Source organism: Macrosteles quadrilineatus, unplaced genomic scaffold (assembly GCF_028750875.1).
Source record: "Macrosteles quadrilineatus isolate MER2022 unplaced genomic scaffold, UCM_ALF_1.0 Scaffold_2__2_contigs__length_208266976, whole genome shotgun sequence".
Classification (NCBI taxonomy): domain Eukaryota; kingdom Metazoa; phylum Arthropoda; class Insecta; order Hemiptera; family Cicadellidae; genus Macrosteles; species Macrosteles quadrilineatus.
In genome coordinates this window covers 109895946-109923481 of record NW_026542595.1, presented here as the reverse complement: position 1 = coordinate 109923481, position 27536 = coordinate 109895946, and the positions used below count along the sequence as shown (strand labels likewise).

Sequence of the window (27536 nt, the reverse complement as noted above, 5' to 3'; positions counted from 1 at the left end):
AATTCGTACAGAAGGAAGGTGTTGTGTGATTTGGTCCATATCTTACCCGATCTCGAGACGCGCAGAAGATTGGCAATCTTACACATATTAGTCTGTAACTAACCGTTTCCCCACCCTGCAGTAATATAAAACTCGTTACATTACTTATTATTATTAAAGTTATTATTGTTTAAGAAATAATAAATCTTTAGTGTGTTTGTTTTTATGTGAATAATTATTTCAGTTGCCTGTGCATGTTAGTGATAGCATGAAGAAACAACAACCTCGGCGGTTCTCGCCCTCTTTCCAATGGGCGCTCTTTTAAGTTAATGACTTCAAATACTTATGTTTGTTCAAGTTGAAGCATTTAATACAACACAAAATGAGCTAATGTTCTCTTAACAAATAAAAAAAACTAGATTTAAATTTTTTATAACAATCCAAACATATGACACCAAGTAAAAAAAAATAACAGTTTTCCAGTGATAAATTCCAGTCTTTTAGCGAAACTTTAAAATGAATGTTGGAGTGTTTAAATTAATAATTAACTTTAATGCATAGTACGACAGTGGACAAAACAATATTTCTTTATCAGTTTAGACGTTCACCATTGTCAATTGTCTGTAACGACCTAGGCACGTGGCTGATATTTCAGATGTCCACGAGTCTTATATCATATCCTTCTGCTTGTCGAATTGATCCTCTTGGTACTTTTATCTTTCTTGATGCAGTCACTATTTTCTGACAGATAATCTGTTACATTATAAGTGCCTACCACAAACCACTTAGGAGCTATTCAATTATTATATTTTGGTGTGGACTATTTGAAGTTTAAGAATCGAAATTTGTGACTCATGTTTTCTGGGGAACACGTTTCTGAAAGGTGTAGCAATTTCTTTTACTCATAACTCAAGGAGTGTTACAGTATACCCTTCTGCTACGTTTGTCAAATCTCCAATCGATGTCGAATTGATTCTCTTGCAACTTAGTCTCTTGTTTAGGGGCGAAATTTGTTGACAAATTTTGACGATTAATGGACAACAAGTTTTGTAAGCTTGGTGGGTTGCCAAGCCACGACAGTTCCATGAATATATTTTGTTGGAAGGTAAAAACTTTTGCTGAACAAAATATGTAATGAGTTGTGTTCCCAATAAACTGCTACCCTTTAGGCCTCAGGCTTTGTGAGGTGAGCGGGAGGGGGTCGAGTTTCTAAATGACATCGGAAAATAAATTATGATTGTGGATGACAATTATTATTTACTAGAATTTTCCAGTCCACTGTATTGCTCTTAGAGAACAATCCCCGTTCAAAACGGTCTAAAAACATTTATTATCACCATCCTTCCACGAAATAACATCGGGAACAAGTTATAATGCAAGTATTGCAGACCTTCATTTTCATATGAAAATATCGACATCAATTCCACTAATGATGTTTCTTCAATAGAATTCTTCCGAATGATATCACATCACGGACATTGTCCAATGAGATGAATATTTTTCATTTAGAAGGTGCTTTTGTTTATCGCACTGTAATATTTTGGTACTTATATTTTTATACATTCTCAGAATTCAGGCTGGCCACTAGTGTGTGTGAGAGCATTCCCCCATTTCCCTAATTGATTTAACATCTATTTTTGGTTGTCTAAATGTACGTCAGTAAGTAGATGAAATCGCTCCTAGAGTTTTACCCGCACAGTGCTTAAACCATTGTTCCGATTCAGTTGAGTTTGAATGTTTCAGACCTGTTCCGAAGAATACAAAATTGTTATCATTTCATTTCACCTGGTTGGATTTAAAGTTTACGCTACGTTAAACCAACGAGAACATTTTAACCATTGTGCAAATATTATTTTACTCTGTTGATTTCGAAATTTTAATCTCATAAGATTAGTTAATAAAATATTTCATTGTCAGTAAAACATATTTCGCGATACTCTGACTAGTTTGCACCCTATGATAAGTTTAAAGCACAATAAACAATTTTAGTTCCACTAGAGGTGAAATATTTTTTTTTATTTCTATGATGTATGGTGGAAGTCTAACCTGAGCCTATTGTAAGAGTAACCGTCTATTGAAGCCCGCATGGGATAGGTTGGGCGGTAGATCAATAAAAGACACGTGCTATACAACGATTTTTTACCTTCAAACCTGAAGGTCATTGTTTTGATTCCAAGCGAGACCGATCTTGGACTTAATGTTATACATTATTGATTATGGTTATATATTATTATTATATTATTTGATTATTGTTGGAATTAATTATGTAATTTAACAAAAGGTTGATCTTAGGTAACAAATCCATGGTTTGGACGGTTATCTGCAAACGTAAATATGCAAATGGTGATTTTATATGTGTATCTTTGTACAACTCAATCGTATCCAACTGCATTTTTGAAGCCCAAATTAAAGGAATTTGTTTCCTTCTTATGTTCAAAAGATGAATATTCGCCCATCTAAGAAACTATCTCTGTTCAATTTGTGATTAATGGAATGTGTATTTTTAACTCACCAATACCCATGTAAATGTACCTGTGGCATTCTTAACAAAAATTAAACGTTTTAATATGCTCAATGAGTAGGTAGAGCAAAGTAAACAATTACATGACTTGTATATAAATAAGTTAATGTGATTGGTTTAATTTTACCAAAAATATATATCCATTGAATCAGTTCATAAATATCCTGACCATTCTTCATCTCATTGGATTCCTTACAGCACCGATATATTGAAGTGAGGAAAGTTCCAAATATATTTTCGCCTCATTGATCAAGTTAATTGCAACCAATGTTCGGTCGCACTTTCCTTGTAAGTAATGTCATTTTAATTAATTTTATTGCCTAATTTAATTCAATCGTGAAAATACAAACATTTATAATACATAAAAATCATTTGAGGCCACTTTGTGTGAATACAAACTTGGTGCTTAAATAATGTTTTGATGTGTCACGTCAAATGAACTGAACAAGTTTCAAACTCTCTCAAGTTAATTCTAGAAAATTTGGTTATTATTCTAAGAAATCACAATAATTTTAGATACCGTTGTAAATTATAAAACGTTCATCTGTTAGTGGTTTTCATTCTAAAGATTTTCATAGGAACGTTCATTATATGAGAAAGTATTTAAAGTTGTGCTTCTAAAATTAAAACCTTTCTTGTATATTACCTAACCGCCAGCGTTTAAACTGCAGTATAAGAAGTTGAACAATAATAAACTTTATTGTGATGGGTAAATTTAGAACGCATTCTTAAAATATAATTGAACTGAAATTTTTTATTTAATAAACTGTTATTGTAGTGTCCTTTTACTTGGTGGTTATCTTTGACGATGGTATTAAAGTATATTAGAGTTTGTTTTGATCAAAACCAATTTGATAGAAGTTGCAAATAAAAAAAAGTTGTTAGAAAGAAAATGTTAATTTGGTAAAATAAAAAAAAATTCGGTAACACAAGAAAACATGAATATCCTTTTAGAAATTGTTGAATGTACATGAGAGCTTAAGATCTTGTGTGATTTAGAACTTTGTAAAAGCTGTCACTTTCAGGCTACGAAATAAGAAATTTGAATATCATAAAGGCCTGACTTTGCTTTGAGTGCTCCATTTAAAAGTTTTACTTTATGTTAAATGGGTAAAGTAAAGTAAGAATTTGCAAAACAATCACCTATTTTACTGGGGTTTCTTTAACCTATGTTACAATTTCACTGCCCAACTTATTTTAGAGTATAAGACTTGAATTAAAAAATTACTGTAAGCAGTTGTTTCTCTTTATTCTATCTAATATTGAATTGTCTTGGTATTTCATTTTAATTCCTTAAGGTTTATTATGTTTTCCATAACGAAAACTATGTACTGCAAAATATGAAAGAACCCAAGTATTAAAATCGATTAACGTATTAACAAGAATTTTTAACGGACAAAGTATACACAATTCCTTAAAAAAATATATTTTTCTTACTTCCCAAGGATCAGAAGTTACTGTATAACTTTTGTTGTTTTATTTCTCGATTGGCGTAATTTATTAATGTGAAACGTAATTGAAGTTCCATACCGAAATGAGGTTAAAAACTAATAAGCAAAAGTTAACAAGTTAATATAGCACTTTATGAAGTTATACCAGGCTAAGATCTTAATAGTGTTAATTAGTATTACAATTCTACCAAGAACAGTCATCAAACACAAAGCATCAAGATTAAAGGAAGAGCATGGCTTCAAATTCCGCTACTCATTACTTTTCCTACAGTTACCTAACAATATACATGTTCTCTCACTGATTTGAGAAAGCAAAGTGGCCAATTCGCTCATCATTGATTACCCTAATTACCCTAATTACTTTGTCTCACTCCAGATTTGCAACGTGAAGGCACGAAATAGTGAGCACGTAACATGCAGGCAACGTCGTATGCGCGCGAAATACGTTGGCAGCACTGGCTGTAAATCAGCTGGTCAGCTGTTGTACTGTTGTATTTGTCACTTCACATTAAATGTTATATTAAAAGTTCACTGTGCAAAAATAGGTTATGTTTCTTCATAAATTATGGTAACAAATTATGGTTTTATGGTAACTGTAGGAAAAGTATAATGTGCAACTCGAGTTCAAAGTACAATTGCCTCACTCGAGAAACCATTCCTCACTCGCCTACGGCTCGTGAGTAAGGATTTCTCTCGAGTGAGTCAATTGCTCACTTTTCTCACTAGTTGCACAAATAACAAATATATGTTGGTATTATAATTAAGATTCTAATTCAAGAAATAATTATAGTACACATTATTCGGGCGGATGGGAATTTGTATACTTTGTAAATTTGTTAGGAATAGAGTTGATTTCTTTTCCCAAGTATTGCTCTATCTTACTTTTAGTTCTACATATAATTGCTAATTCGGTATTTAGAATGTAAACAAGTTTTAGAAGTCTCTTGAAGTTTCTTTTCGAGCTATGTAGTCTCTAGTCGTATTTTTATGGATATAGATTGTGTAATACTTTAGATTGTTGTAATACTGTAGATGGTTAAACTTTTTAATATATTTTATGATGTCCCCGTCACAGGCTCAATCCCTTTGAACGGACGAACACTTTTTCGTCATACGAACCTTTGAAATCACTTAAGGTTTCACGTTTTGACCTCCGCACGGGGGAGGTTTACACAGGTACATTGCACTTTTATGATAAAGATTGGAAAGGTTTAAAATAGTTTCATTAAAAATAGAATATTCTGTTCAAATGGACGGGTCTTGAAATTTAGAGAAATTTTAAATCTTGTTCTACGAGACAAGATTTTATTTTGATAGGGAAATTATCGAGACGGGAAATTTTAATTTGTTGTAAATAACACGGTATAACCTAGGAATTGCTAGTCCTACTTTGTTAGCAATTGCATACTGAAATAAATAGTTTGAAAGTAAAGTGAAGTGTTTTATTTTCCCTATTTCTCCACTTAACTACACATTTATCGTCATAAAAGGCTAAACTTCAGTTGGAAACGTATTTCAGCTTCCAGAACTGCTACAAGTACAGACGACTTTCATGACATAGAACCTGGACTAGAACATGAAGGCCGAGGTGAGTCAACTTAAATGCATTAAAAAACAAGTTTGTGTACATTACCTAAATGAAATACGTTTATTAATTTTTCAAATATTAAATACAACAACAATAACAAGTTTCCGTATCTAGTATCAATATGATCCGTGCCAAAATTATGTTATGAAACATAACTTGAAGCCAAATTTAATGGGTTTACTTCTTTGAATGCGTTGGTTAGATTTGTGAAGGCATTACTCTAACCCACATTTCTCTGAAAGTTTCTTATATTTTTTCTGTCGCAAAGCTATTGATGAATGATGAAACGTTACAAAACTTGTATTGAGAGAGGATTTTTTAAGGCTCAGGGTTAAACTATATTATTCGATGTATTACCATTTCATCCCATTGTAAATTTTGAATCTTTTTTGTGTCTAGTCCATGTCCAATGGCACTGATTGCTAGTGCCGACGAAATTATGTTTATATTATTTAGTGTTAATTTCATGATTTGTGCTTTACTGTTTAGTTATGCAACTAGAGGATGAGTTATATTTTACGATTAGATTGTTTTAGCTGGTTAAACAAGGCTTTAAAACACAACCTCTACAGTGCACCGGACAGAACTAACAATAAAAGTGGCTTCAGCTGTTCCAAAAGGATCAGCAATCTGCTATGGGATAATGTTTTATTTATGTATTACAATTATTAAATTTAATAATTAATTTAAATCTCGATCCCGTAAACAGAAAGTAACATGATTATGAAGTACGATTTCTTTCTCTATGCATTTTAGATTAAAAACTACTTAATTTAATTACTCTATTCAACATCAGCAGACGGTCCAATGGTTAGTAGTTAAGTGTTCACAAACAAAGTTTTGAGGTTATGCTCCCAACAAAGTGAATAGTTTGATTTAATTTATTTAATATTAGTTAAATTTTAAATTTTACTTTGTTCCGTTTTCTACCTATATTGTTTAATGTGGATGTCTAAATTGAGCCTGAAGAAACTACTACAATGTCAAGTAGTGAGGAAACAGTAACCGGCAAAAAAACTAGTGCTCCTATTTGGGGCCGGTTAACGAAAATATCTGCAACAGCGACTTCATCTGACCCTTCAAGCAGTACAACTGAAAATACTTTAATCTATTATTTTTAGCACAAACAAAGTTCCACTTTTCCCAATTATTGAGGAAAGGTTTTTAGAGCCCTATCTTAAAACTAGTATAAATAGTTTGTTAAATTATGTACATGTATTACGGCATGTACTTTTTTGTTATGCAATTTTATTTGTTTTTTATATTTCAATTGTATAATTTTGTTTACAAAGTGAAATGATAAATATGTATCCATAGATACCTAAGAATTTTAAATCTGTCATTGTGCTCACAGATATTGAGGTAACTTAATTCTTAAACAAACAAAAAACTTATTTTCCTGGTAAGAAACCATTAGTGGTTGGAGAACTAAAGGGGAAAACAAACCTAGTGGTTGGAGAACTAAAGGGGAAAACAAACCTAGTGGTTGGAGAACTAAAGGGGAAAACAAACCTAGTGGTTGGAGAACTAAAGGGGAAAACAAACCTAGTGGTTGGAGAACTAAAGGGGAAAACAAAGCTAAGTAAAAACACAAGTAGCTTGAGAAGAAAGTATATCCTTAGTGAAGAAACAAGAAGGAATTGGGACTTCAAGGAAAACACAATAAACCGAAAACAAAAACTCTGCAAGAATGATTCATATCATACTAAAATGGGCAAGGTAAGTTGTTTAACTTTATAATTTTTACAACTTAGGGGAATGCAGTATTCAACGAATAAAGTGGAAATTTAATGCTCCCATATATTGGGAGCGGTTAATACGTGTGTTAAATGACCTTCTTGAGAAAACTTTAGGACAAGCATCACTATGTTACGAAGAACTGATGACGTTAGTATGTGAGTGTGACTGTCTTATGAACAGCCGTCCCTTGATTTATTATAGTGATAACAAGAATGAACTTACGAATGGTTTTATACAAATTGTTGTACCGTTCAAGTATTTAGGTTTTCTGATTTTATGAATGAAGTGTTTGTAAATTTTTGTTGAACTCCTCAATTTACAAAGGTGGGGAGTGTGTTACGAATTGAATTTAATAGACTTTGGTTTCATACCCACAATTTAAAAGACTTTGGTTTAATTAATTACTGTGCTGTGTGGAACTAACATATAATCCGTAACAATAATGTTAGTTATTGACATGTAACAGACAATTTATCATTCTATGTATTAGTGTTTCAAGTCCCCAATACGTCTTGAACTTGCAAAGAACGAGTTTTTGTTAACCGCCTTCGCCTGAGGCGTGAACTTAATTTTCATCATAGTTGAACTTTAGCTATTAGGATGAAAAAATTTAGAACTTCCCGAAAAAGAAATATATTATTTTCAGTCAAATAGTTAACCTACAGACCAACTCATTGATAATAATTTTCAAAATATTACTAAATTAAGTATAATTAACAGTTTGTTTACCAAACGCAATGGTTGTTCTTGAATAAAATAACCCAAGTTAATTATTAATTTATCTGTAAAATTCATTATCTTAATATTTATTTAGGCTATCTTAAAATGTATAAAAAGATTACTTAAAGTGAATTTATATTTTAGTTAGTATTTTAATGCACTTCCATAGTTAGCTTAGTTAGTATTTTAATGCACTTCCATAGTTAGCTTAAGTGTTCAAAGAATTCCATGGACCATAAACTATTGTTTGATAAGCAACATGTTATTTACTAAAGAAGATATGCTTTTTGAAACTCGAGTTATAACCTTCTGTCTTTGTTTCCACCCAGCAATTCTATTAATCTATATATTAATATACAAGCATGTTTCTTTGGGACCTTTTTTCAGCTCGTGTGCATCACAAGGAAAATAATTTAAATTTCTGTTTGAAACGCTTAAATACCAAAAATGATCCAAAATAATTATCAAGTAATAGAACTTCGTAACTTTGTTACAGTTACCATTTTTAAATAAAAACATCACCAATATTTAATACATTTTTTATCTTTTGAGGCCTTTCGTCATTTCACCTTTTGTCATCATCAGACACATAACAAAACGGAAGGCTATGATTATGTTTACGGTGATAATACCATCGAAATAAAGCAAAATCAAACTACGTAAAAGATGATGAAAGTCAGTGGTTTTATAAAGTTGGTGTTTATAACAACAATAAAGCACCACCTTATAAAAAAACTGTATTATTTTGAGTAAATAATTTACAAGTTATGAGTTAAAAACTTTATGCTCGGTAGACCATTGTAATCAAGATACAAGAACATACAAAACTGGCAACAAGATAAACACACAAAACTGTAATGGACACATTGGTGGTTTTAGTTTACATATAATGTATCCTCCATTGTATCCAAACAAAGACGAGAACCTTAAAACAAACTTTGAAACATTTTGTTTGGAAAACAAGTAACAAAGCGGCCATTGTCAATATCACTTAGTGGTTCGAATAAATTATTTCAAGATGGTGTTGACGAGCTTTAGCGATTGAAGCTTCAAAGCTGAATTCCAATGCCATGGACAAGTTTTTGCAGCAGTCACAACCGTATTACAGCAACGTAGGCGTCGACAAGTTGGCAGGACATTCGAAAAGGCACCGATCGTCAGCTAGATTCAACCATCATTCATCAGGCGAGAGCAGCAGTCGTTCTTCCATCAGCAGTCGCAACAGCTCAATTTCTTCTGCTACACTACAAGGACATTATAGGCGCAAAGAACAAGTTGATTTAATTGCTCTTGGCTTAAATGGCATTTGTCTTCGTTGTGGCAAGAACAATCACACGTCACATAAATGCAGACTGCACAGATCTCAGGTCCGGTGTAATGTCTGTAACAAAAAGGGCCACATTTCGAAGGTATGTATCAAGTTCCTACTATCTAAACAAAGTGGTTCAAAATCAATCAAAAACTTAAATCTAGATAATGATAACCAGTCCGTGGAGTCAGATGTTGATGATATTTATGGCGTAGGTCAAATTGATAACATTTATGACAAACACTTGTCAGACACTGATAAGTTTATAACGACAGTTCTTATTAATGACCGGCCACACAAAAGTTCGAGATTGATTCAGGTTGCGCCCACACTCTACTTCCTAGAGGAGACTTACACCGTTTAAACATTTCAATGGACACAGTAACACCAACATCTGTCAAATTTCGCTCTTACACAGGGGAGCTACTTTCTCCACTGGGCATTGCTTCAGTAAGAGTGAAAAGCAATGGGACATCAACCGTCGAACAGTTATTTGTTGTTCCTGATGGATACAGTCCTCTTTTGGGTCGAACATGGATACGACACTTGCAAATCAACCTAAGTAAGAAGAAATCAGAAAAGGATCGAAATCATCCATAGAAGACACATGTGTCAGAAAAAACTAGCTGGAAAAAGTCTTCCACCAAAAAGAAGGAATTTAGTGAAAACATTGAAAATGTAGACTTGACATTTTTTCCTCCGTTCAACACTAACCGTTATTCGTCTACCAGTCATTCATCCACCAGTCATGCATCAACCAGTCATCAACCAGACACAAGTACATCTGTACATTATCGACCAACACCTTCAGGACGACATTCATCAAGACAGATCAAACGACCGACACGATACACGCCTTGAACACTTCATCAGTGCGGAAGAATCTGTTATATATTTTCTATTTGCATTCCTCAACAATCATATGTTATTTTAAATATTTATTAATCCTAATGTTTTTACTATTGTGATTATCAAAAAATTGTTCTCAATACAAGACTATTACAACACCATCTTGAAATAATTTATTCTAATACTAATTATCTAATACTACTTCAAGTATTTTAAAACTCGTCTCCATTCATACTCGGCTTAAAATACCCACTTTGTATGGTCGCCATTTAATAAGAAAGTGTTAAAATTATTTTTACTAGGTCAGTGGTTTTACTGTGACAAGATCATTCAAGTGACAAATCACATTAACGCTGGCGCACATTGTCACTTGTGACACATTACGTGACACACATTGGGGATTTCCAGTGACAACGTGATGGACTGTCATAACCTCTTAAGTCTCTAAACGAATGAATGGCTGATGAGTTTTAAAGTGTTCAAATATAGTGTTATGTTGTGTTAACATGTATAACTTGTTTAATCGTAAAAGAGGGTTTTAATGAATTTTTTTTATGAAATTTGATATTCGTTTGATTTAAAATAACTCCAAATTTGCCTCCTAAATTCTAGTTTCTGTACTGTAAGCCACATTTAAAATAAGCTATTTGGTTGTTAGGATTTGTTTAACTGGAATTGGGTTCAGTTTATACATATGAGAAAATTAGAAGTGTATAGGCTAGCGCAAAAAATAACACTGATATTTCGTCCTGATAAAGTGTTTCTTCAGATAATAGGTGCGAAAAATTGCGGAAGGTAAGAAAGTAAAAGTTTTAAAATTAATTCTTTCAACCTACTCTCTGAGTAAGTTCTGTTTTAAGAGGAATTTTGTGTTTTATGTTTTATTTTGCTTTTGGATTCGTAATTACTCAGGTAAGCTAGCCGAACATTAAAAAAGTCTGTATCGTGTAATAAATCAAGAACAATGCATTTTTTAGTTTTCCTCTTCCTCATCCTCCAATATATCGTATGAAATGTTATTGTTATATAAGCTCTATGGATTTTACAAGAAAAACTTATTATGCATTTGAATTTAATTTGGTGTAGAAAATAAGTTTTACCAACATTAATTTGTAATTTGGACTATTACATAATTTTCAAAAGTCAAATTTAAATACTCGAACACTTAGATTTTGCAATTTTTCACAATAATAAATTATTTTGTAGCTAACATGAAATAAAACTCATATTTCACCAGATATTTTCAAGGGACAAGATCTTACTTTATGGAAAGAAAAGAGGAGGATTAAGGGCAGGACAAGAATGTATGTAGCGAGCGAGATTTCAAATAAACTGGCTTCACCTTTTAGGCTCATCTGGTGTGATGGGATCTCAAAACCTTTGTGTAAATAAGTAATAAAAATGATTTTGAAAGCCAATTTACAAGTATGTTTAGTCAACAGTGTCATCGTTAAACGTAAATTCATGTTAAATCCTTTTAAGAGAATTCATTTAATCGTCACTTTTTATCTGTTCCTCGAAATAACTTGGAAAAACATTTTGATACTGCATATTTCACTTTTTAATGTCCTTAAAAATCTGCAATATACATTCCAAAATACTTTTATATTAAGAGCAAAGCATGCTATGAGTAGGTAGTATTGAATGTCGATTTTATGTACATTATTTATTTAATTTCTTGGGGCAAAATTTAATAGTTTAGCTGCGTTTTGAAAATTGTAATTTTCAATATTATTTCAACGTGGATGTTAGACAAGGCAGTGGAAATTAATTACATGTATTCTTGGCAGCATTAAAATATTAATTATTGCAGCCCCACCAAGTAGGTTCCATGATTTGTTATGTTGTTTATCAATGTAAATTAAGAGATTCGTTTCGTCATTTAAACACATTTCACGAGACGTGCAATCAGTTATTAAGTTAAATGATAGCATTTTTACGTTTTTGGTAATTTTATCTATAATTCTAGAAACAGGAGTTTAACATAAGTTAAAATGTCAACTTCATTTAAGTTTTGATGAATAAAAATAGACATGGCAAATTGTTTACGAATCAATAGTCTACATTTAATTTATAAGACTTTACAATACTTGAATTATGAATTTATATAATTCCTGTAAGTAAAAAATAATTACAGAGGAGCAGAATTTTACATTTTATGTAAAGAGACGGTTTTATGCAGGTCAGGTTTGTAGCCAGCGGGGTTTTCCAATAAAACAGCCTGACATTTCTGTTCTTCTGTCATTGGTGGGGGGGGAGGGGGGCACGTTGGGTTTCCATACATCCACGTGATAATAAACAACGAACATGATATAAAAGGACGGTTTACAAAAGTGTTTAAGTCCACAATTCCATGTCAAAGATCTTTACAATGACATAACATTTCACTGTTATCTTTTCCCCGTCATACCAATTACTTGTGAATATATTTAGAAAATTGTATATTTCAACGTGTTGATTTTTCTGATACAATTTCTATATGTATAAAATTCTTCTGAAACACATCACAAGCGAATAGCAATAAGGAAAGTGTTTTTAAGCTATAAAGTCGTTCTATAGATTACATAGTATCTCAATATCTTGGTTTAATCTCATATTTATATTTGCGAATATAGAATTCCTCCAGAAGTTATTTCTGTAATGCTTATTGAATACTTTCATCAAAGTTTGTGTTTCTGATAAGTTTCTTATTTTAATACAAATATACTCGTAAGTTTACATAAGGTGAATTTTCTTAAAAAGGTAAACCAACTCAACTGATTATAGTAGTAAACAAAAGTGTTAATCTTTTGTAGGTCAGTTGCACTAGAGTAAATATAGCGTTGGGATTGTTAGAGTCATTAATATATTGGAGTTAGTATATGTAACAAATACATTTTAATTACACAAATATTTATTAGGTTGATGGTAAATGCAATCTGGACAAGTTTGCAAAGCATTTTATAGTGAGAACTATTTAAGAAATAAGGTGGGAAAAATGGAAAAAAATTGGGTTTCCATTGCACTCTATAAGTAGTTGCGATTATAAGAACTATTACAAGTAAGCAAATCTGTATGTACTTCTAAAGATGTTACTCCATGTTTCACATGTAGTGTTAGCTTGGTTAGAAAACTAAAAAAAGCCTCATTTTAAAACCTTGAGATACCAAGGGTAACACGGTGTTAAAAATAAAATAGACCTCTAAAATATGTTAATCAGCTGGTTATCCTAGAAAAGTATACGGTTTTTTAACACTGAAATATTATCTAACATCTTTACTCTAACAAAATTAATTACTTTCTAAAACCAATAGCAAGTGTCTAACTGTTTATTACTATGTTTAAAGAACCGTGTTACTGTACTATCTTTTGAACCTTTATACACGCAAAGCACGCGTAGCTATTATTTTGTTGTTCGACACTACGTGCGAAAATATGTTGTGTTCTGTTGTGTTTGGAGGCGGTTAAATTGATAAGATAAACCCCTATCGCCCACTCGACCCATGCTGTGTACTGAAATATGTCCGAAACAGATATCTGCCCGAAGTTGACAACTTGATGAGAAGAGCTTCATATTAAACTTTGTCCTATTGTGTTTGTTGTACTTGTTTATAACAATGTATTCCATAATATAATTTTTTTTTGCCCTCATTCTACAAAGAATTTGCTTATGTATTCAAAGAAAAATACATGTATCATGAGAATCAATAATTCCAAATTGTTAAACGATTTTCTTGTTAGTTTCGTCGGTTGCGATAAGGGGATTACGTCATTGGGTTGATCGATTATTAGATTTTTATATGTATCCGGGCTATATGAAATAATTTAGAGAATACAATTTGAGATTTTCTTTTCAAAAACCGAGTACATGTTAAGGGAGTAGAGAGAAAAATTAAATAACAGACATATGCAATAGGTTATGTACCTGTAACCGTTTTCAACCCAATAAATAGTAGTCTGGGAATTACTAGTTTAGGGTTATAAGACCCATTATCAAATCCAACATACGTCCACGTAACATACGTTTACGTAACCTATTTTATATTCTTACAATCTCTCGGATGGTAAGAATTTGTAAAACAGACATACCTTGATAAATGTAATAAAAATTTATTGTTTGGTCTTTCTAAATATAGCAAAAACCCCTGATTCTAGTTTTTATTTACTTGGCAGACGCAAAACATTGTAATTTATATTATTATAATTAGCCTAATGACCTTTTGTAGAGTTAAACTAAGAACATTGAATCTATGAACTTGCTATCAAGCGTAATCGACCTTATGTTGGGAACTTAATATAACAGAAACACGATGTTAGGGAGCGGAACAAGATATATGACTCAAAATTGGTTTATCTTTCATATATCTCTCTCGAGTTACAGACAATTTAGTATACCTTACAGAACGAGAATTCTTGAAGTTCAGAGACCATACGTAATAAAATTTATTTTCTACGTCACTTTGTACATCCAAAGAGTAAATGCTATAAAGGAAACAAAAAAAGTACAACAAAATAGAAACATAGCACATTAAAATTCTTTGGTACTTAATCAGTCACGTTTTCAAATAAATACCTGAGTAAAAAACCCTATATAAAGAGATCAAAGTAAAATAAAACCGTTCGTCTGCCACTACATGTTACATCACAATCCTTTCTTCCTATAATTGAGAAAATTCTCATCCCAGTTAAAGGATCAAAGTAAAATTTGGGTTTTCTCTCCGGAAACCTATTTGTTGGATTATTCCACGAATTAATGGACCAACTTTAATGGAACTTTAATGGAACCAATTAATGGACCAACTTTAATGGAACCAATTAATGGACCAACTTTAATGGAACCAATTTTGGGCCATCACAGTTTGGACCACTTTAACGTGATGTTTGACTTCCTTTGACCAATTAGTGTTGTTTTAAAGGCTCTCAAAGATTAACATTACTCTTTATTACTAAAATGATACTGTTTATTAAAGTCTATTTTGAAGTTTTATTATTCTATTTTATTTAACTAATACTGTTGTATGATAACTATGACATTACACACTATTTTTTTTTTCTGTTTCATCATTGTTAATGTTTATTAAAATCTCATTTGAAGTTTTATCATGATATTTTATTAAACTAATACTATTGTATGATAACTATGACATAACACACTAACATTTTTTTTTGTTTCACTGTTGTTTTAATTTGAGTAACTTATATCCTGAACCATTATAGATCTAATTCCAGATAAATATTACATTATAAGACGTTTTAATGATGAATCCTCACTTTTTTATATATTATTACGTAATAATTATTTTTTTTTGTCTCGCTATTTTATTTTTATAACGATTGTAACGGCCAATTACGTGTTGTTTTTGTGTGTCAAGACTTTCCCCAAAGTCTTATATTTATCTTAAAAATATAAAATCTAAAAACAGAAAATAAACACGTCACAGGAAAAAACAAAATTCATTAAAAACTTGATTTTATTTTCTTACTTCAAATAAATTTTACAACTGGCTGTGCTTAAAATCCACGTATTTTTGGATGAACCTTTAAATCAGAGCTTACCTTTAAGCTGTGATAACTAGCTGTTACCCATGGGCTTCACCCCGTTTGACTTCATAAGTATTAATAGAACTATTGATTGGTTAAGTTAAGCTGAAATAAACGAAACAGAATACAGTAATACAAACAAATAAGCACACCTGATTTTAATAAGGTAACAAATTGAAAGAATAACATACAAATAAGTACAGCTGAGGTATTTTTTACATTAGGTATGTGGAAAGTTCCCTTTAGAAAGGAATTACGACATTTAAAGGCAATTTATGAAATAATGGATAGTTTTGCGCAATGTTTCTCGTCATGACGAACATTTTAAGTACATGGTTTATGGGGGTGTGACTTGTAGTTTTCTCAAAAGTTCATGGGTACTTTGGGATTTTTTTTATATGGATTCGTAGATTAGATTCAAGTGGTGTTTTTTAACCAATGAACCACGAAAAATGAATCGTCGTCATGCTAAAAGTATTCTAAACAACATTTTGATCAGCACTTATGTATAAATTATCTATATGAAAGAAAATAAAACACGTCTGATAACATTAGAAACATATATATATAGAAGATGGTAAGTGGTGATCGATTTCGATTGGACCAGTAATCATCATCAGACGTAATAGAAGTATTTTTATATACTTTTCGCCATTATTGTTATCAAACATACTCACAACTCAACTAACTAAGTAGTAACTGTTGTACTTTAATAAGATGTCAAACAACCAAAAGCATAAAACTCCCACTCAATTCTTAAGCACGCTCGTCAAAGGGAGAAATCCAGCACTTTCTTGTCAATCTTTCAGTCGAGGCTTAGTTGTTTCTCAAACTTTAAAACTTCTTTGTTGTTTGGTAGCAAACTTTGCTTTCAATAAGTCATATTTTGACATTCATGTATTTTATTTGCTTGTTTTCTGAGGGTTTAGAGTTTTCAAACGTATACTAGGATAGTGAAAATGGAACGCGTTCATTATTTGATAAGACACATAATACGGATATTAACACAGAAACTGCATGGATAATAAACATAAACAAATAACATCATTGGCCCAGAAAGTTAAACATTGTTTTAAATTATTTTAATGGAACTTTCAAAAAACATCCAAACCTACTTTTATGGTTATTAACATAATGTTTGGACTAGTAGCGTAATTTTGTATGTTTAAGTATCCATACCGTCTGTTCTATTATCCTTGACACATAGAAAGCTCCAACAAACACTACCTAGAGAAATCTAGGATAAAGGGAGCTTTGTATTTATATTAGTTTAGGGAAACGGTCAGATTCTATGTAAACCCACCCAATGTTCTCCCCTATTTAATTTTCTGCAATCAACAGTTAATTGAGGTTTCTCATTAAATATAGCACACTGTATTTAAATTTTCACCCAATCGTGTTTGGCTATAGTATTTTTTTCAACCAACCTACCTTTGAGCATGGATTTTAATATCAATCCGAATGATTTAAGAAATTCGTACCGAAGGAAGGTGTTATGTGATTTGGTCCATATCTTATCCGATCTCGAGACGAGCAGATTGGCAATCTTACACATATTAGTCTGTAAATAACCGTTTGCCCACCCTGCAGTAATATATAACTTGTTACATTACTTTTTATTATTAAAGTTATTATTGTTTAAGAAATAATAAATCTTTAGTGTGTTTTTTTAGGTGAATAATTATTTCAGTTGTCTGTGCATGTTAGTGATAGCATGAAGGAACAACAACCTCGGCGGTTCTCGCCCTCTTTCCAATGGGTGCTCTTTTAAGTTAATGACTTCAAATAAGTATTTGAAGCTCTTTTTGTGTTGTATTAAATGCCTCAACTTGAACAAACATAAGTATGTTTGTTCAAGTTGAGGCATTTAATACAACACAAAAAGAGCTAATGTTCTCTTAACAAATAAAAAAATTATTTGATTTACATTTTTTATAACAATCCAAACATATGACACTAAGTAAAAAAAAAATAAATAACAGTTTTCCAGTGATAAATTCCAGTCTTTTAGCGAAACTTTAAAATGAATATTGGATTGTTTAAATTAATAATTAACTTTAATGCATAGTACGACAGTGGACAAAACAATATTTCTTTATCAGTTTAGACGTTCACCATTGTCAATTGCTGTAACGACCTAGGCACGTGGCTGATATTTCAGATGTCCACGAGTCTTATATCATATCCTTCTGCTTGTCGAATTGATCCTCTTGGTACTTTTATCTTTCTTGATGCAGTCACGATTTTCTGAGAGATAATCTGTTACATGATAAGTGCCTACCACAAACCACGTTGGAGCTATTAAATTATTATATTTTTGGTGTGGACTATTTATAGTTTCAGAATCGAAATTTGTGATTCATATTTTCTGGGAACACGTTTCTGAAAGGTGTAGGAATTTCTTTAACTCAAGGAGTCTTGCAGTATACCACTCTGCTACGTTCATCAAATCTCCAATCGATGTCGAATTGATTCTCTTGCTACTTAGGCTCTGGTTTCGGGGCAAAATTTGTTGACAAATTTTGACGATTTAAATGGACAAGTTTTGTAAACTTGGTGGGTAAAAGCCAAGCCACGACAGTTCCATGAATATATTTTGTGGGAAAATAAATTATGATTGTGGATGACAATTATTACTAGAATTTCCCAGTCCACTGTATTGCTGTTGGGGAACAATCCCCGTTCAAAACGGTCTAAAAACATTTATTATCACCATCCTTCCACGAAATAACATCGGGAACAAGTCATAATACAAGTATTGCAAACCTTCATTTTCATATCAAAATATCCACATCAATTCTCCACTAATGATGTTTCTTCAATAGAATTCTTCCGAATGGTATCACATCACGGACATTGTCCATTTTTCATTTAGAAGGTGCTTTTGTTTATTGCACTGTAAAATTTTGGTACTGATATTTTTATAAATTCTAAGAATTCTTACACTACAGACTGGCCACTAGTGTGTGTGAGAGCATTCCCCCATTTCCCTAATTCAATTAACATCCATTTTTGGTTGTCTAAATGTACGTCAGTATGTAGATGAAATCCCTCCTAGAGTGTTACCCGCACAGTGGTTTAACCATTGTTCCGATTCAGTTGAGTTTGAATGTTTCAGCCCTGTTCCGAAGAATACAAAATTGTTATCATTTCATTTCACCCGGTTGGATTTAAAGTTTACGCTACATTAAACCAACAAGAACATTTTAACCATTGTGCAAATATTATTTTACTCTGTTAATTTCGAAATGTTAGTCTCATAAGCAGTTAATAAAATATTTCATTGTCAGTAAAACATATTTCTCGATACTCTGACTAGTTTGCACCCTATGATAAGTTTAAAGCACAATAAACAATTTTAGTTCCACTAGAGGTGAAATATTTTTTTATTTCTATGACGTATGGTGAAAGTCTAACCTGAGCCTATTGTAAGAGTAACCGTCTATTGAAGCCCGCATGTGGTATGTTGTGCAGTAGATCAATCATATGACACGTGCTTTACAACGTATTTTCTACCTTCAAATCAAAAGGTCATAGGTTTGATTCCAAGCGAGACCGATCTTGGACTTAATGTTATATATTATTGATATATGAATTAATTATGTAATTTAACAAAAGGTTGATCTTAGGTAACAAATCCAGGGTTTGGACAGTTATCTGCGAACGTAAAAATGGAAATGGTGATATGTGTATCTTTGTACAACTCAATCGTATCCAACTGCATTTTTGAAGCCCAAAGTAAAGGAATATGTTTCCTTCTTATGTTCAAAAGATGAATATTCGCCCATCTAAGAAACTATCTCTGTTCAATTTGTGATTAATGGAATGTGTATTTAACTCACCAATACCCATATAAACGTACCTGTGGCATTTTTAACAATAACTAAACGTTTTAATATGCTCAATGAGTAGGTAGACAAAGTAAACTTCATGACTTGTATATAAATAAGTTAATGTGATTGGTTTAATTTTACCAAAAATATATATCCATTGAATCAGTTCATAAATATCCTGACCATCCTTCATCTCATTGGATTCCTTACAACACCGATATATTGAAGTGAGGAAAGTTCCAAATATATTTTCGCCTCATTGATCAAGTTAATTGCAACCAATGTTCGGTCGCACTTTCCTTGTAAGTAATGACAGTTTAATTAATTTCATTGCCTAATTTAATTCAATCGTGAAAACACAACCATTTATAACACATAAAAATCATTTGAACATTGTGTGAATACAAATTTGGTGCTGAAATAATGTTTTGATTTATTACGTCAAATGAACTGAACAAGTTTCAAACAATAACTCAAGTTAATTTTAGAAAACTTGGTTGGTATTCTAAGAAATCACAATAATTTTAGATACCGTTTTAAATTATAAAACGTTCATCTGTTAGTGGTTTTCATAGGGGCCTACATTATATGAGTAACCAATTAAAGTTGTGTTTTAAAATTAAAACCTCTCTTCTATATTACCTAAACGTCAGCGTCTAAACTGCAATATAAAAATATTAACAATAATAAACTTTATTGTGATGGGTAAATTTAGAAGGCATTCTTAAAATATAATTGAACTTAAATGTTTAATTTAATAAAATGTTATTGTAGTAGCCTTTTATTTGGTGACTATCTTTGACAATGGTATTAAAGTATATTAGAGTTTGTTTTGATCTAAACCAAATTGATAGAAGTTGTAAATTAAAAAAAAGTTGTTGGAAAGAAAATGTTAATTTGGTAAAACAAAAAAATGCGGTAACACAAGAAAACATTAATCTCTTTTGAGAAATTGTCGATGGTTTTGTATGTACATGAGGGCTTAAGATCTTGTCTTATTTCTTAGAACTTTGTAAAAGCTGTCACTTTCAGGCAACGAAATAAGAAATTTGAATATCATAAAGGCCTGACTTTGCTTTGAGTGCTCCATTTAAAAGTTTTACTTTATGTTGAATGGGTAAAGTAAAGTAAGAATTTGCAAAATAATCACCTACTTTACTGGGGTTTCTTTAACCTATGTTACAATTTCACTGCCCAACTTATTTTAGAGTATAAGACTTGAATAAAAAAAATACTGTAAGCAGTTGTTTCTCTTTATTCTATCTAATATTGAATTGTCTTGGTATTTCATTTTAATTCCTTAAGGTTTATTATGTTTTCCATAACGAAAACTATGCACTGTATGTACTGCAAAATATGAAAGAACCCAAGTATTAAAATTAATTAACGTTTTAACAAGAATTTTTAACGGACAAAGTATACACAATTCCATGAAAAAAAATATATTTTTCTTACTTCCTAAGGATCCGAAGTTACTGCATAACTTTTGTTGTTTTATTTCTCGATTGGCGTAATTTATTAATGTGAAACGTAATTGAAGTTCCATACCGAAATGAGGTTAAAAACTAATAAGCAAAAGTTAACAAGTTAATATAGCTCTTTATGAAGTTATACCAGGCTACGATCTTAATAGTGTTAATTAGTATTACAATTCTACCAAGAACAGTCTTTAAACACAAAGCATCAACACTAAAGGAAAAGCATGGCTTCACATTCCGCAACTCATTACTATATATTTTGGTATTATAATTACTATTCTAATTCAAGAAACAATTTTAATAAAAATTATTCGGGCGGATGGGAATTTGTATACTTTGTAAATTTGTTAGAAATAGAGTTGTTTTCTTTTCCCAAGTATTTCTCTAACTAACTTTTAGTTCTACATATAATATAATTGCTAATTCTGTATTTACAATGTAAACAAGTTTCAGAAGTCTCTTGAAGTTTCTTTTCGAGGTATGTAGCCTCTTTTCGTCTTTTTAATGGATATAGATTGTGTGATAGCAGATGGTTTAGCTTTTAAATATTTATATTATATGTCCCCGTCACAGGCTCAATCCCTTTGAACGGGCAAAAACTTTTTCGTCGTACGAACCCCTGAAATTTAGGTTTCACGTTTTGTCGCGTAGCTAACAGAGTCGCCTACTCGGATTGTAGACTTTTTCATTAAATGGATTAGTCCACAAACACGATTTTAGTAAAATTTACGGTTATAATGATTACTTAAAACTGATGGGGCTAGTAAAATCAATTTAAACATGAGGGCTTAGATGTATTACAGGATTCATTTGAAGTTAATACAGGGTTATTCAAAATGAATGACCCAGTTTTAACGCTTTATAACTTTTAAACTATTAAACTTACCGCTATAAAATACACATCAAACGAAAAAGCAACTCAAAGAGTTTACGCCTTCCAAAGACACATCATTTAACAAAATTGATCCAACAGAACTGTAGATTTAATTGTACAAAGTTAAAAAGTAATCTCCAACTTTTCTTACCACTAGAAATTTGGAGGTTACTTGACGTTTTTGCAAATAACTTTTAAATGGTGAGGAAATCGACTAAAGTGGAAGGTATTATTCCGAAAGAGAATAAAATTTCCTACAATCTACTATTACGCATTTTTTGAAAATACTCAAGAAAGGTACCAAAAATTGCCTCAAAATGAAAAAATTTGATAATCCCCCTCTTCAATGTAGACAATAAGCATAGCAAACATTAAACTTCACACTTTTTTATTTTAAGCCAAATTTAGGCTACATTTATTGAGTATTTTCAAGATATGCGTAATAGTAGATTGTAGGAAATTTTATTCTCTTTCGGAATATTACCTTCCACTTTGGTCGATTTCCTCACCATTTAAAAGTTATTTGCAAAAACGTCAAGTAACCTCCAAATTTCTAGTGGTAGAAAAAGTTTGAGATTACTTTTTAACTTTGTACAATTAAATCTACAGTTCTGTTGGATCGATTTTGTTAAATGATGTGTCTTTGGAAGACATAAACTCTTTGAGTTGCTTTTTCGTTTGATGTGTATTTTATAGCGGTAAGTTTAATAGTATAAAAATTATAAAGCATTAAAAATGGGTCCATCATTTAGAATAACCTTGTAATTTGGATATTGTTTGATATAGTTTATGTATTTATTTATTCATATGCAGACGTTGCAGCAATGCTTAACATTGAAACATTTTCCCTTCTATTTTTTGTTGAATTGGTTTACGTAAATTAAACTCCGGGGCCTTTGGCTTAAAACTACGATTTTTTTATTGACCTTGAACGAAAAAAATTCACCTACACTGAATTTTTTTTATCTCGGTTGGGTTTGAAATTATATCTTTGGTAATAGTATATTTGCTTTGAATAGAGAAAACTTTCAGTAACTGCTGCAGGCTGTGACGTCATTTTGCAAGTAGTGAAAAGTGCTTTAAACTTGTGAAAACTTTCTGTCACTGCTACAGGCTGTGACGCCATTTTGAATCCGAATTTCTCATAACTGGGTATTACTAGTTTCACTGGTAAGAGTCAATATTAAATTTCTTTCCTAAATAAAACTAGCCGACTCGTGCAAACCATTCGCTCTGAATGCTTCTAATATCTTACTTATTGAGGTACAAAACATCCATACAGTTAATTCTACGTAGTAAGTACATCGTTGCTTTAAGTATGGGTCTCCACTTCAGCGATAGATGTGGTTTTACATTTAAGATGATAAACCTTTTCAAAATAGTAATTTTTTACGTTTTTATATGTTTACAGGACCTATTTGAACTCCATAGAAGTAATAGTATGGCCATAAACTATTTTTTATGGGTTTGTTTTACACAGACATAGTTTTCACTGAAAGATAGCACCCTTGACAAAGCCACAAAAACTGAATGTGTAAAAAAACAGGGCCTGACACGTGTTATCCTTCCTTCGTTGGTGTCTGTCCATGTGCCTTATTTAAAGTCGTGGAAAAAGTACCTTGTTTGGGAAATTCCTTCTTGGTCAGTTTTAAAGGACTATTGCTCAGTATGTCAGTTTAAGAGTTCTTTTTATCATGGGTCTATGAGGTAACTAACCTAAAGGGCTAAGGAAAACTCGAATGCATACACAGAGTGTTCAGCGTCTCTTGGCAAATAGCCGAATCAAAACTGGAACAATACCTGTTGGTAACGAAATTAACACAACAAACCATTCATTGAAACCTGTAGTAAAGAAAATATAAGAGGTGATATTTGGAAGATGGAATTCTTAATTATACATAGAACGGTTGGTAGGTATGTCAAAATGAAGGTCATGTCGTAAATAAAGAAATATAAAAGCCAAAGAATCCATTCGGTACTCACTTTTGACTTGTTTTTGTTTACACTTCTTTAAAGTGAATAATCTGATTTCATCTACGGAGCTATTTATTGTAGAAAGCATAGACTAAGTATGTTGGTCAACATTGATGAAGTAAAAAAAGACTCAGTTTTAGAAATAAATGTTAGTTTGTTTTGATTAAATTAATTCACATGTTTCAGCTGGTCGAATAAAGTAAATAAACATTTTAACTTTAACTTGCAGAATGATACAATAGATTGTTTTTTACGAAAAACTACTGAATAATTAGTGATTTGTATACTTTCTCCGGGTCTGTGTGGAAAACGCTTTAAAATGACACCTAATTAATGAAAATTGGTGAAACAATAATGAAATTATGGTCTACCGACAAAAGAAAATACTTAAGAAATTATCATATGTATAGATTCATTCCTATTAATTTTCATAACAATAAAAAGTTCCGGTACCATGGTATTTTCAAATGTATTTTTAACGATAACTGTTACCTTATGCAAGTTTTGAAATTAATTTATCTTGAGTTGGTGGAGTATTTTACTATCGATTGAAAATGTAATTAGATAGATAAATATTACGTAGGTATTCAGTGACTAGTTACTCACTGTAACTCACTATAACTACTTTGAGACTAGTTATAGTAGTTAGTAACAAATGAAAATATGATAAACAAAAATGATTTTTCAATTTACAATTTAACAATGCGATTCAATTACACATTCACACTATAACATTTGTCTTTGTTCAGATAAATTGCACGTATGAGTATTAATTAACTTTTCAGTCAATAACTCTCGTTTGAGAGAGGATGTGTTAACTGAAATACATATTTAGGACTTGCCATTATTGGGAATTAATACATTTCGGTGACGTTACTAAATAATTTTCTTGACGAATATAATAATTAGATTATTAAACATTTTTTTGAATAACTAGAAATCGTTTTAGTGTATTTAAAATTAAGATTCAAAGGCTGCAAATGATGTAAAACGTCTATTTGGAAACAAACGGTAACCATTAGATTTTACGAAAAAAACTATAGGGTAGAATACATTTTATGTTCAAGGCAAAATTTAATTCACATGATTAAAAGGAGATTGTCATAGTATTGGTATAGAGGTTTGAGTTGAGAAATGAGTTTAGAAACTACCCAAGATCTTACAATACATACTAATTTTATAAATTAGTATAAATTATTTGTATTATATTAAGACATTAATTTAAAACTAGATATTTTAAAAATGGAAGAGTATTGTATATTGGTTGGGATAGAGTTTTGAGTAGTGGAAGGTGTTTTGAAAAACTTCCCAACCTCTTGCACCACATACTAAGTTTATAAATAATTATTAGTGGTTTTTATAATATTACGACTCTTAGGGTCAAATTAGTTATCCATTTAGCATTCGATATAAAAAAAGAGTATTGTATGTATCCTAGTTAACACCTTCGTAAGAACACATATTTTCAATCTTCTTAATTTTAATAATTACCTTTTATAAATTTATTACATATAAATCATTTATATTATATAATTATATAGTAATGTTATATAATTTATTTTTGTAATTTTAGGTAAATGTACTTAACGGAATAATTTTTATTTTTAACTACCCATACGTTACATTTTTTAAATTTATAGTTGTAAACATAAACAGTTTTGTGATGTGGCTGATGATGTGAGCATAGCTGGCGAAAGGCCTCATAAAATTAAAAATCCATAAAATATTGGTGATGTTTTTATTTTAAACTACATACTTTCAATTTACTAATTAAAAAAAAAAGATTTTTTGTGAACGCTAAAAATATTTGTAAAACTGTTTGTGTACTTTTGTATAGTAATAATTTTACTCGAATTTAGTTTAAATAGTATCTTACCTTTTTATTGGGTAAAACTAAAACCTTTATTAATTAAAACTATTTTATCTCTCTATAATTGTATAAAGCTAATTGTCACCCACCTTTCCAAATTCTCACCTAGATAATATTGCGTTATTTGAACAAAGACCTCCAAATTAATACCTAATTTCTGATAAGGCTATTTTAAAATATTTTACAGAGTTAAAATAATTCAAGTTAAAACTGTTATGCTTTAAAAGATAATTATTTAGCTATCCATACGGTATTATATTATTTATTTCTAAATCATCTATACGAAATAATCCAACATAAATTATTTCAAACATTTGACTTAAAATATTTGATTTTAATACATTCTGTAAATTATATTATATTATATTTTTAAAATATCAAAAAACTACTTTAGCCATTTTTATTAAATTAAATGCCACTGTACTCACCTTGAAAAAATATCCACAAAATTTGAAAAATTCAATTATTATGAACTTTTAAAGTTTTTCACGACCATAACGAACGCGAAGCACAGATTGACATAGAAATTACCGTTGTGACGCACCTACAGACGAACGAAGACTGCTTCAGACAGCGCTTGACGCGCCAACGCGGCCTGACGAGCATGCGCGCGCGCGTGTGTATGAGAATGCAATGGGTCATGTAACGTATTTCACACATATTTTCAGTATACTTGGTTTTTTATGTCATGTAAATCTATAGGGTACAGTTTTTTAACTGGGCTACCCTACAGTGAAATTGTCGATTATCAGTCGATATTTTGATCACTAAACGTTGATTGGATTGCATCATAATTATGTTGATTAATTAACCTTCATTATATATTCTTCAATAGGCACATTTTAATGAATATAGAATCCAATCTAGTAACGTTGTAATGGCGTTAAAGCGATGTATGTAATAAAACGGTTAACTATAACCTAAACTTTCTCTTAAGCTAATCTAATCTAACTTCAAAGAACTTAATGAAGTCACGAATCATCATAAACGCCACCCTCCCTTTATCAAATGCCTAAATACGGTCTCTTCAGATGTAACAATATCGATTATATTGATTACAGCAATTAATTGCTGAACAGTTATAATAATAACACATGTTTTTAACTAAATCGACTATTTTTTGCGAAATAATAAATTGAAGCTTCAATTCACTTGATTAAATATTAGGATAAACAAACTGAATTTTAACTAACAAACATTTTCACTTGTATTCACTGAATAAACAATAACCAAATAAAATATCTATAACGGCCGAACAAACTATAACAAAATAACTACAAATAACAACTGTATAAACTATAAAAAATAACCTACCGTAACTTCAAATCACTGGATAATCTATAACCAAATGAAACCACTACAACAACTGGTGGGTTACAACGTAGGAAAGTGGGTATGCTTGTTTTCTATCATTAAAAATGAAAAAAAGGATATTTTATACCATTATGCAATACTTCTCGATTAGGAGAACCCATATACTGTACCAACTTTTATTAGGATGTGTTAAAAAATAAGCTAAATAAACAATTTTGTTTATTTCGCTTAATTTTTTTTGTTTTTGATATTTTACAATATTTTAGATGTTGACAACACATCACAATCAAGATTTTCACGTATTAATTGTTTTTCTTGGAATTAACATACACAGTTTTTAATGGAACTAAACACATGTTAACACAATGATATAAAATTCGCAAAATCAGAGTCGCTATCCACTTCCATTTTTACATATTACAAAATAAACTGTCCAGTACAGAATGAGTAGGGTACGCTGTACTTGGGGCCCCCAATCAGAGAGCAGCATTTCATCCCCACCCCTCCCCTAGGCCA

General features: G+C 31.1%; 1 protein-coding gene across 1 annotated transcript in view; it reads right to left on the bottom strand.

The window, feature by feature from the left end:
- Positions 1–26244, bottom strand: part of LOC128984776 (uncharacterized) — a 193010-nt gene extending 166766 nt beyond the window's left edge. Inside the window, exon 1 of the mRNA XM_054404144.1 lies at positions 26135–26244. The gene's annotated coding sequence lies outside the window, so the exon portion shown is untranslated. The remainder of the gene's footprint in view (positions 1–26134) is intronic.
- Positions 26245–27536: the final 1292 nt, after the last annotated feature.